This window comes from Lactuca sativa, chromosome 1 (genome assembly GCF_002870075.4).
Source record: "Lactuca sativa cultivar Salinas chromosome 1, Lsat_Salinas_v11, whole genome shotgun sequence".
In the NCBI taxonomy this organism is placed as follows: domain Eukaryota; kingdom Viridiplantae; phylum Streptophyta; class Magnoliopsida; order Asterales; family Asteraceae; genus Lactuca; species Lactuca sativa.
This window is the reverse complement of record NC_056623.2, coordinates 6,523,249-6,534,171: the sequence shown is the minus strand read 5'-3', so window position 1 is coordinate 6,534,171 and position 10,923 is coordinate 6,523,249.

Here is a 10,923-nt window from a genome sequence, read left to right as displayed (position 1 = left end):
CGTAACGAATTCTGAAACCAAACCAACGACCCGTTCCCTCTTCTGCATCTCCGGCTGCACAGCCTCGGCCTGTGCCCCACGAATGGCATCCAATACCGGAGCTATCATGGTCAATCTCAAACATACATCTCGCAATGGAGTGCTCTCCGCCCTGCGGCTCAACGCATCGGCCACCACGTTGGCCTTGCCCGGGTGGTACAGGATCTCACAATCATAATCCTTGACCACATCTAACCACCTCCTCTGACGCATGTTTAGGTTGGGCTGATCCATCAAGTACTTCAAGCTCTTATGGTCCGTGTATATCGTACATCGAACCCCATATAAGTAGTGGCGCCAAATCTTGAGGGCGAACACTACTGCCCCCAACTCTAGATCATGCGTGGGATATCTTGTCTCATGAGGCTTCAGCTGCCTCGATGCATATGCTATCACATGACCCCTCTGCATCAACACCGCACCCAACCCCAAAATCGATGCATCACAATATACTACAAAATCCTCCATCCCTTCCGGGAGAGCTAATACCGGGGCTTCGCACAACCTCTGGCGAAGTGTCTCAAAGGAGGTCTGCTGCTCGGGACCCCATGAGAATGCAACACCCTTCCGGGTCAACCTGGTGAGCGGCACTGCGATCTTGGAGAAATCCTTGATAAATCTCCGATAATACCCTACCAATCCAAGGAAGCTCCTGATCTCAGAGGGTGACTTTGGCACCTCCCAACCCATCACCGCCTCAACCTTGGCCGGATCGACCAGAATCCCTTCCTGGTTAACGAGATGTCCTAGGAACTGGACCTCCCGTAACCAGAAATCACACTTGGAGAACTTTGCATAAAGCTTCTCCGATCTCAGTACCCCAAGGACCTCCCTCAAATGTTCCTCATGCTGCTCCCTAGATCTCGAATACACCAGAATATCATCGATAAATACAATCACCGACCGATCCAACATCGGCCTACATACCCTGTTCATGAGATCCATGAACACCGCCGGGGCATTGGTGAGCCCAAAAGGCATCACCACAAACTCATAATGCCCATAACGTGTCCTGAAAGCTGTCTTCTGGACGTCCCCATCTCGCACCCTTACCTGATGATATCCCGACCTCAAATCGATCTTGGAAAACCAAGATGCTCCCTGCAACTGATCAAATAAATCGTCGATCCTCGGCAACGGGTAACGGTTCTTGACCGTCAGCTTGTTCAACTCCCGGTAATCAATACACATCCGGTGTGAACCATCTTTCTTCTTGACAAACAGAATAGGTGCTCCCCACGGCGAGCTGCTCGGCCGAATAAATCCCTTCCCCAGCAACTCCTGAAGCTGCGAGGATAACTCTTGCATCTCTGGAGGTGCAAGACGATAAGGCACCTTAGCTATAGGCGCAGCCCCCGGAACCAAATCAATACCAAACTCTACTTGCCTCACTGGAGGTACTCCCGGCAGCTCCTCGGGAAAGACATCTGGAAACTCACATACCACTGATACCTCCCCAACTGAACTCGGTCTCTCGGAAGTCGCTCGCGTATCCATCACATACGCCACAAAACCCTTACAGCCCTGCTGTAGACACTGCCTCGCCCTGGCGGCCGAACAAAAGGCTGATCCCGAACGTGTACCCTCACCGTACACCGAAAGAACTCCCCCACTAGGGTCTCGTATAGTCACCAGCTGACGCTCACAGTCGATAATCGCGCCGAATCGGCTCAACCAGTCCATGCCCACAATGACACAAACATCACCCATCGCAATAGGAATCAGATCAATCGGAAACTCAATCCCGAAGATCTCTAACACACATCCCCGGAAAACCTCTGCGGCACAAATCACTCTATCATCAGCTATGGAGACTCTCAGAGGCCGACTCAGTGCCTCACGACTAGCACTGATATGCTGGCTAAAGGCCAAAGATACAAAAGACCGACTCGCACCTGAGTCAAATAACACTAAAGCAGGTACGGAATTCACAAGAAAAGTACCTACACATAACATAATATAAGCATAACATCATATGTCAAAATAAATACACGAAAGGAAACATACCAGCCACAACATCGGGCGCAACGCGGACCTCTTCCGCAGTCAGCTGGAAGGCTCTCCCTCGAGCTCTCGGCGTCTCGGTCTTCACAGGCCGACTCTCTGTAACTCTGGTGGCGGCAGGAGCAGACCCCTGAGATGCCCCGCGCAACTGCGGACACTCGGCCTTCCGGTGTCCGGTCTGGTTGCAGTGAAAGCACACTGCAAACCCCTTGGGGCAGTCCTTGGCCATGTGCCCCTCCTTGCCACATTTGTAGCAAGACCCTGCTCGGCAGACTCCGTCATGACCCTTGCCGCACTTTCCGCAAGTGTGGCCCTTCTGGCTCCCTGGTCTGGGATCAGCAGGCTTGGCCCGCTTGGCGGCCGGCTGCGACAGCGCCGGTCGCCGATCCCTCCCCTGAGACTCTGCCTCCTCCCTGGCCTGGGTCTCAAGCTCAATCTCTCTCTTCCGGGCATTTGCCTGAAGCTCGGCAAATGTCCGGTACGAGGAGTTCGCAGCGAACTCCCGAATATCCCTCCTCAAGATGCTCAAGTAGCGGCTCATACGTGCCTGCTCAGTGGACACGTGCTCAGGGCAGAACATCGCCCTCTCGTGGAACATCCTCGTGATCGCTGTAACAGACTCAGTACCCTGTTTGAGGGTCAGAAACTCCTGTGCTAAACGCTCCCTCTCCACCTGGGGAACGTACTCATCCCGAAACATAGTGGTGAACCTCTCCCAGGTCACCGCAGAAAGCTCAGCAGGCGAATAATGCGCTGTCACAAACTTCCACCAGTCCTTCGCTCCCAAGCGAAGCAGGTTCAGCGCGAACCGTACCTTCAAATGCTCAGGAGACGAGCAAGTGAAGAAACACCCCTCAATATCAGATATCCACCTCATAGCTGCCACCGGATCCTGAGTACCATCAAACTCTGGTGGTTTTGTGTTGCTGAACTCACGGAACAGCAACGCATCCCCACCCTGCGGCCTCGCAGCAGCAATCGCTGCGGTAGCCGCTGCAGCAGCAGCCTCAGAAAGAGCGGCATAACGCTCATCAAACGTCTCAATCAAGGTGGTCTTTATAGACCCAAACATCTCTGGTATCTCTGCCCTGATGGCCGCAGCCACCTCCTCCTGAATGATCCGACGGATCTCCTCCTCACTGGTACCACTGCTCTCGGGCATCAAACGTGTCCTCACCATGATCTACCTCTGAAATACAACATACGATAAATTAGAATCCACACGAGTAAGCTCACACTCGACAACTCTTCTCTCCTTGATTCTGGGCATTCCAAAGATTCTGACTTAGGCTGCACACTGCTCCGGTGCTTCCAGTAGTACGGGCCCAATACTACTGTCCGCACCACACCAGAATACACTCCAAGTCCTTCTCTTTGGATCCCAGGTCTCAAGTACCTTATCATGCATAGACTACTCTCTAATAGATTTCTCATAAGTCCCTTGCTGCTACCTACTCACTCTCAAGCATCTCATAGCAGCTCACCTCTCTCTAGGCTAAAGCATCACACATCAGGCCACTCTAGTCCTAATAGCAATACCTAGCCTACTCTAGCATGCGGATACATCATATCAATATCAATATCACATAATATATAAAGGTGTTTTGGGAAATCACCGTTCGGGCGCTGACTGATCGTACACACATCTCTTGCTCTGCGTTTTTCGAAAATCTTTTACTCTTTTTGAAAATACATCTCAAATCCTCAGTTTGAGTTCAAATACGCCCGAAGGTGTACTCGAATCCCTCAAACCAAGGCTCTGATACCAACTTGTAACACTAAAAATTTTAAAATTTATTTTTCACAATTTATAAAAGCATTTCTCTCTTAATTTCATAAAACATCAAATTTCAAATTCCAATATGTATCATACAAATCCCAAGATCACATAATTATATCGAATTCCTCTACGTGTGTACAGATCAAGCCGGCGCCTTCCCACGGTCATCGCTAGTACCTGAAACAACAACACTAACACTGTAAGCACAAAGCTTAGTGAGTTTCCCAAAATACCACACATAAAACACATATTAGCCACTCGAGGCCATAACTCTATGGGTCCGTGCACCCAACTCTGTGAACCCTCAGGTTCTAACTCTGGGAACCTTCCGGTTCCAACTCTATAAGCATGCACAACATAAATCACCTAGACATCATGCAGTACAACACATAGCATACACATAACATACACATACTCTATCACATGACTCTGATTACCTACTCAAGGTAAAGTATAGTGAGAAGACTCACCTCGCGTGTCTCGGTATCTCACGATCCCTGGAAATCCCTCGTACTCGATCCTCCGAGCTCTAATCCTCCTATAACATCACAAGACTCTAATTAACACTTTTATCTCTAAGGTTGACTATCCCTAAGAAGTCAACACAGGTCAACGGTCAATGGTCAACGGTCAACTTTGACCGGACTCGGCGAGTGCACGCGGCGACTCGGCGAGTCTAGACGTTCTCACCAACTCTCTAGGATTCCCTTTCTACACGTCGAGTACTCCCCCTGACTCGACGAGTTCCACCTGGAAGAATCGCGGGACCACCCCGACTCAACTCGCCGAGTCTCAAGAACGACTCGGCGAGTCCCAGCTCGACTCAGACCACATGACAATCCTCTCTAACTCGCCCTGACTCACTGGGTCAACTCCTGACTCGTCTGGACCACTCTCTGGCCGGTCCAAGGCAATCTTCAAGCTACTCGCCGAGTCTGCTCATCGGACTCGGCGAGTCCATTCCATGCAAACACTCAAACTTGCTTCTAAGGTCAGATCTACTCCAACAATTCATAGATCTGGCCCTCCTAGAATGATTCATCACGTAAAGTCCTAGTCTTGATGCATTAACAACCTCTATATGACTAATTATGAAGAATCTTCAACAAATCTCACTACACAAGGTCATGACCTCCATTGTTCTCTATAAAGCTTGAAGAATGAGACTCTCTGGACCTCTATGGATCCAGATCCGAAGTCTCATCACTAGCATGGGACTATTTGGCCATCAAATCAACTCAACAAGGCCACAAGAAACCCTAAAATCGGTTATACTTCACAAAACAGGAGATGAGTCGAAATTATACCTTTAGATTGAAGGGTCAAGCTTCCAATCCACCAAATAGCAGTCCCCTTTGCCTCCTCTTGGCTAGAGCCTCCTTCTTCTTTGCTAAACAACACACAAATGTCAAGAAATTCCTCCTTTCACTCTCAAATCGCTAAAGCACTTTTAGGGTTCCTCTCTATGGACTGATGGATGCAAATGACGGCCATAAGGCCATTTAAATAGGTCCCAAACCCGAGAAATTAGGGTTTCATTAAACAGCGTGGACTCGCCGAGTCCATATCCTGGACTCGCCGAGTCCGAACGAATCCCGCGTCCAGAATCGCGACCCTACTCGGCGAGTCTGAGCTCCAACTCGCCGAGTCCCTTCTCAAAACTCAAAATATTAAAACAATAAAATACCTGGAGATCCGGGCTGTTACAATATTTGAGTATATAACCCACATTTACAGGTTTACATGTAATATATATATATATATATATATATGATAACACATACTTTTCTCATGATTTTTATGAAGATCTATGTGATAAAGTTCATGTTCAAGTAAAAACCCAAAAGTTAAACACATAACACAATGGTCCATGCAATTATCCAATGGTTAACCAAAACTTTGACTTGTATTCCCCCTTCCCCCCATAGAGTATTAAAACATGAAAAATAGCGGGGTATGAAGCTCTCCTTGGGGTTTTGAAGATGTAGATGAAGAAGAAGATGATACTTTGAACCTAACTTGAGTTCTTGGAGAGATATCGAAGTGGTGGTGGTTCTAAGATCCATATTTACAAAAATGAGAGTGTAAGGGAAAGATCTTAGCATATCTTGAAGTAAAACACTTGAGTTTTAGTCTAGAACTTACCAAGCTTATGATCTTTGAAGACAAATTCTTGAAACACACTAGCACACACAAATTTTAAAGAAAGAGATGAGAGAAAAATTGGGGGTTTGAGAGGAAATGAGAAGTGAAAATGAAAGTTGAAATGAATTGTGGGGAGGGAGAATGGCCTTTGGCCGAGTTTCAGAGAGACAGTGAGAAAGAGATGAGTGTGTGGAAGTATGTTGGACAAACTTTCAAAGCCTAGATGTATGGTGGTTTATTGCATGAGAACATGAGGTGTAATTGTGAGGTGTCACAATTATAAATCACCTCTTATTTTCTCTCTCTTTTTTTAATAATATCTAGATGGGCCAACCTAACCAAGAGAAGTCCTCAGCCCACGGGGTGGTCGAAGAAAATTTGCCCAATTTTCGGTTTGGCCTAATACGGGTTCTCAACCCAAAATAATATTTAATAAATTTTTTTTAGCCCATTAGGATCCAAAAGGGAGTTTTCGGCCCAAATAGAAGGTCCATCAACGAATTGTGGCCCATTAATGCGAGAAATAGAGTTTTCAGCCCAATAGGGCCCAAAGGATGACTTTTGGCCCTAAATAGAGTCTAATAGAGGTTTTTCGGCCCAAAAAGATCAAAGGAAGAAATTATTGTCCCAATAGGGCCTAATAAAGAAGTCTTGGTCCAATAAGGGTTTTGGCCTTGCATGAGTTTGTTTCGACTTGAATCATAATGTAGGAACGTATGAGTTTGAATAACATTGTAGCTTGAACTTCATTGGATGGGGTGTTGCAAGGTCACATGGAAGAAATTATTGTGAACACGCTTCACATCGCAAACCCTAACTTGCTAGGTGTGACATCATCCCCCCGGTAGAGGGAATTTCGTCCCGAAATTCGTTCTAAAGCAGTTCTTAAGTACTAGGAATAGAGGTGGGGATCTCAGTTTTGTTTAGTCTCTTCGTTCCTAGGAGATTTTAGGTCTTTGTTTACCGTTTCAGCGAACCTTCACTATTGACACTTGTCCTTGCTCCTTTGGCTAGATGGGTATTGGTCACCTCAACCCAACAGAGAGGTATTCTGCCTTTGAGTCCTATATGGTGAAGTGAATGGGTGGTGACGAATTTTGAGGATTTGTGCACTTGACGTCCCACAAGTAGTGCCTCTAAACCCTAAGGTGAACCCTTTTGTCACTAACGTTAAGGTCGCGTGAGGTAGTTGGTCTTATAGTTCTTAGGCTGTCCTAGGAGTTTCTTACTATGAGATTCTGGACTAATGGAATGTAAATCTTTGCTTGTTCCTTAGGGTAGGTCGAGTAAGTCCTCAATTCGGGATAGGAGATATCGATCCTTGAGGACGGGTTCGCTCGATTCTTAGTAGTCAGTGGTTCTATGGACCATTAGCCTTTCCTCTTTATGAGTTGGACGAGTGTTCTCTGAGTTTAAAGTCTTATTCTAATAATTCTCATACTTACAGGGTCGTTCCATCGAACGGGCGCTTTCGGTGTTTATGTTAGTGCTAAGTGGCCTTGATGGTCTGGCTATGGAAATGGTTCCATGAGTTGAGTCGATTTTGTACTCAACTTGGCATATAGGTGGTATTTCTGAAAGACCTTCTGGGATCTACTTCGGAAAGGTTATAAATCTCTAGGTTACTCTTAGTGTCCTTTGCTTCTTGTTTCTTATCTCTATTGTGGGCTAGGAAAGAGCGTGGTATTTCTTACATGGGTACCTAGGAGTCTAGATGCCAGGGACGATTCGGGGATTTGGCGTTATTAGATGTAAGGATTTCGTTAATCGATTGGTTAAGGCGAAGGTTCTCTTTGTGGCACATGAATTTCGTATGGTGAGGGTCAAGCCAGCGCAAGTCAAATGACACTATTGGGTTCCTTGTTGTGCTAGATGTTGGATTGATCTGAAAGGGATGGTTGTTCAAAATGATAGTGTGTTTTATGTACATGTTTGTAATCTTACCAGTTTCATCCTTGTATTACCACCTTGAGTCTCTTGTACCACATTTAGCGAGTATTAGCAGTATGATCGCTCTTACTATTAATATGTTGGACTAACTTTCAAAGCCTAGATGTATGGTGGTTTATTGCTTGGGAACATGAGGTGTAATTGTGAGGTGTCACAATTATAAATCACCTCTTCTTTTCTCTCTCTTTTTATTTTTATTTTTATTTATATCTAGATGGGCCAACTGACCCAGGAGAAGTCCTCGGCCTAAGGGGTGGCCCAAAAAATAGCCCGATTTTCGGTTTGGCCCAATAAGGGTTCTCGGCCCAAAATAATATTTAATAAAAAGTTTTTGGCCCATTAGGATCCAAAAGAGAGTTTTCGGCCAAAATAGAAGGTCCATCAACGAATTGCGACCCATTAATGCGAGAAATAGAGTTTTTGGCCCAATAGGGCCTAAAGGATGACTTTTGGCCCAAAATAGAGTCTAATAGAGGTTTTTCGGCCCAACAAGATTAAAGGAAGAAATTATCCGCCCAATAGGGCCCAATAAAGAAGTCTTGGTCCAATAAGGGTTTTGGACTTGCATGAGTTTGTTTCGGCTTGAATCACAATGTAGGAACGTATTAGTTTGAATAACGTTGTAACTTGAACTTCATTGGATGGGGTGTTGCAAGGTCACATGGAAGACATTATTGTGAACATGCTTCGCATCGTAAACCCTAATTTTCTAGTTGTGACATCATCTCTAGCGAATGGCCTGAAGAGTCCCTGCAAGCGCTTCCCTCGCCCGAAGTGCCTACTGCCGCCTTGCGTTTCTATGTGGGTTAGACTATTGCGGTTTGCGGGAGGCACCACGACGTTTAAGTATGCCTGCTTCGTCGCCTCTCCTTCCTCTTGCCTCAAGTACCGGTCTACTTTCTCCTTTAACTCAGCTCGCATTTGCGGTTTCTTGCCCATGAGTTTTTGGGATAGGGGGCCCAGCAAGAGTCGCCATGTGAAGGCCCGGCTATCAGACCTTCGTCGTGCCCTAGGATGTCTAGCGTGGCATTCGTGAACCTTGTGAAATATTCTCTCACCGTTTCCCCTTCTTTCTGCTTGCAGCCGATGATTGAGTGGGAGTCGCCTTTGTATTTTTGCAGTTGCATGAAGTTTGTGAGGAACAAGTACTTTAGTTGGCCGAAGTTGTATATGTTGCCTGGGCGGAGTGTTTTGAACCACGTGCCTGCGTTGCCATCGAGGGTTGTTGGGAAGTGCGTACACCAAAATCGCTCATCCATCTTGAGTGACGACATTGTCCACTCGTAGGTGTCGATGTGGCTATCTGGGTCTGTGGTTCCATTGTAGATTTTTAAGTTGGGGAGTTTGTCCGTGTTTGGAATCTCGTAGTCTAGCAGTTCTTTAACGAATGGTGATGTAACACTTTGTGACAGATAATCTTGGTTCGGTATGAGTAGTGGCCCGTGCATGTTGTATGGGTGAAACACGTTGTATGGTTGCGAACCTGGGTTACCGTAGGATGCATGATAGCCTGGATTAGGACCGTAGAACGCTTGTTGTTGGAATGGAAGTTGAAACAAATGACTGGAGGATATGGGTTGGCTTTGGGCTTGAAGGTTGTTCGTAGTGGTTGGTTGGGGATGGGTGTTTGTGGCAACGATGGGTTCGCCCGTTATACACTACGAAGAGAAGAAAATGGGTGACTGGGTTGCCATGGCTTGAGTTAATGGTGGCAGGGAGAGTGTTGGCTGTGTGCCTATCGGTGCTTAGAGTAATGGCTGAGCACCGGTGGCTTGGTTTAATGGCAGTATCATCTGAGGGATTGGCGGTTGTCCTTGCATCATCGGGTTGAAAAATGGTAGCATTTGGGATATTGCAGGTTATGTCGATGCTGGCTGGCCGAATGGCGGAGTTTGGGGGAATGTGACTGGTGGCATCGTTATCTGAACCGGCGTCTATTGTTGAGGTTGTGTCGACGTCGTGGTATAAGCGTTCGCCCCGGATGACATGGGCGACGGCTGGGGTGGATGCGTTGAGATGAGCGCCATAGAGGCGGTTGTTAGCGGAAAATGTCCTCGTGGTTGTTGACCACCCGGTGGTTCGACTGTTACTGCTGAACCACCTTCGTCTAGGACTTCTCTGTTTGCCGCTATGGGCGGCAGTGTTTCGTATAACGACGCCATTGATCGAATCGGACTAGCTGATGTCCTGTCGGTTCTGCCAGTGCCGTCAGACGCCATTTTTGTCGTTGAACTATGTGCTTTTGGTTTCGTTCTTCGTCAATTGAACAGATGGCACCAAATGATCCAACATTGCTCTTGTTCTTGTTAAATTTCGGCAACAGTTCCTGAGCTGCTCCTACAAGATCATAGAGAAAAGAGGCTGTCAGCCGTTTCCCCGGAGGAGGCTCCCGGAAAGACGCTCTGACAGTTAAGTTGATAGGGTTTTGTGAGTGTGTATGAGTGTAGCTTGGAGAAGGCGTCTTACCTGCCGGGGTCGTGAGCATTTCCTTTTATACTCAGCAATCCTGCTCATCCGTACGAGACAGGATCGCCTGGGCCGACAGGATCCGGGGCGCAGATTGGAGGATTGTGCTCCTCTATATGTCAGAGTGCTGCCATTGGTCCTGCCGGTAATGATCTGATCTCTTGCTTTGTCGCCTGACCGTATCATTTGTCGTGGAGCTAAGGTGCCCTTGGCGGGCGTGAGCCTTTTGAGAGGACGCCTTTGGCAGGTGCTTATCTTTTTGCTAGAGCGCCCTGCCCTTAGGGGTGCTGGCGAGCGCTAAGCTCACTGGGTTTGGTCTATCGGGCGCGCCGACCTTCTGAGTTGGTCGCGGTTCTTTCGTGCTGTCTAGGGCACGTTATATATATATATATATATATATATATATATATATATATATATATATATATATATATATATATATATATATATATATATATATATATTGACACCGAGTTTTTCCGTGTTACAATTAAGTGACTAAGTTTTCTAGTTGTTGCGATTTTGACTAGTTGACCGAT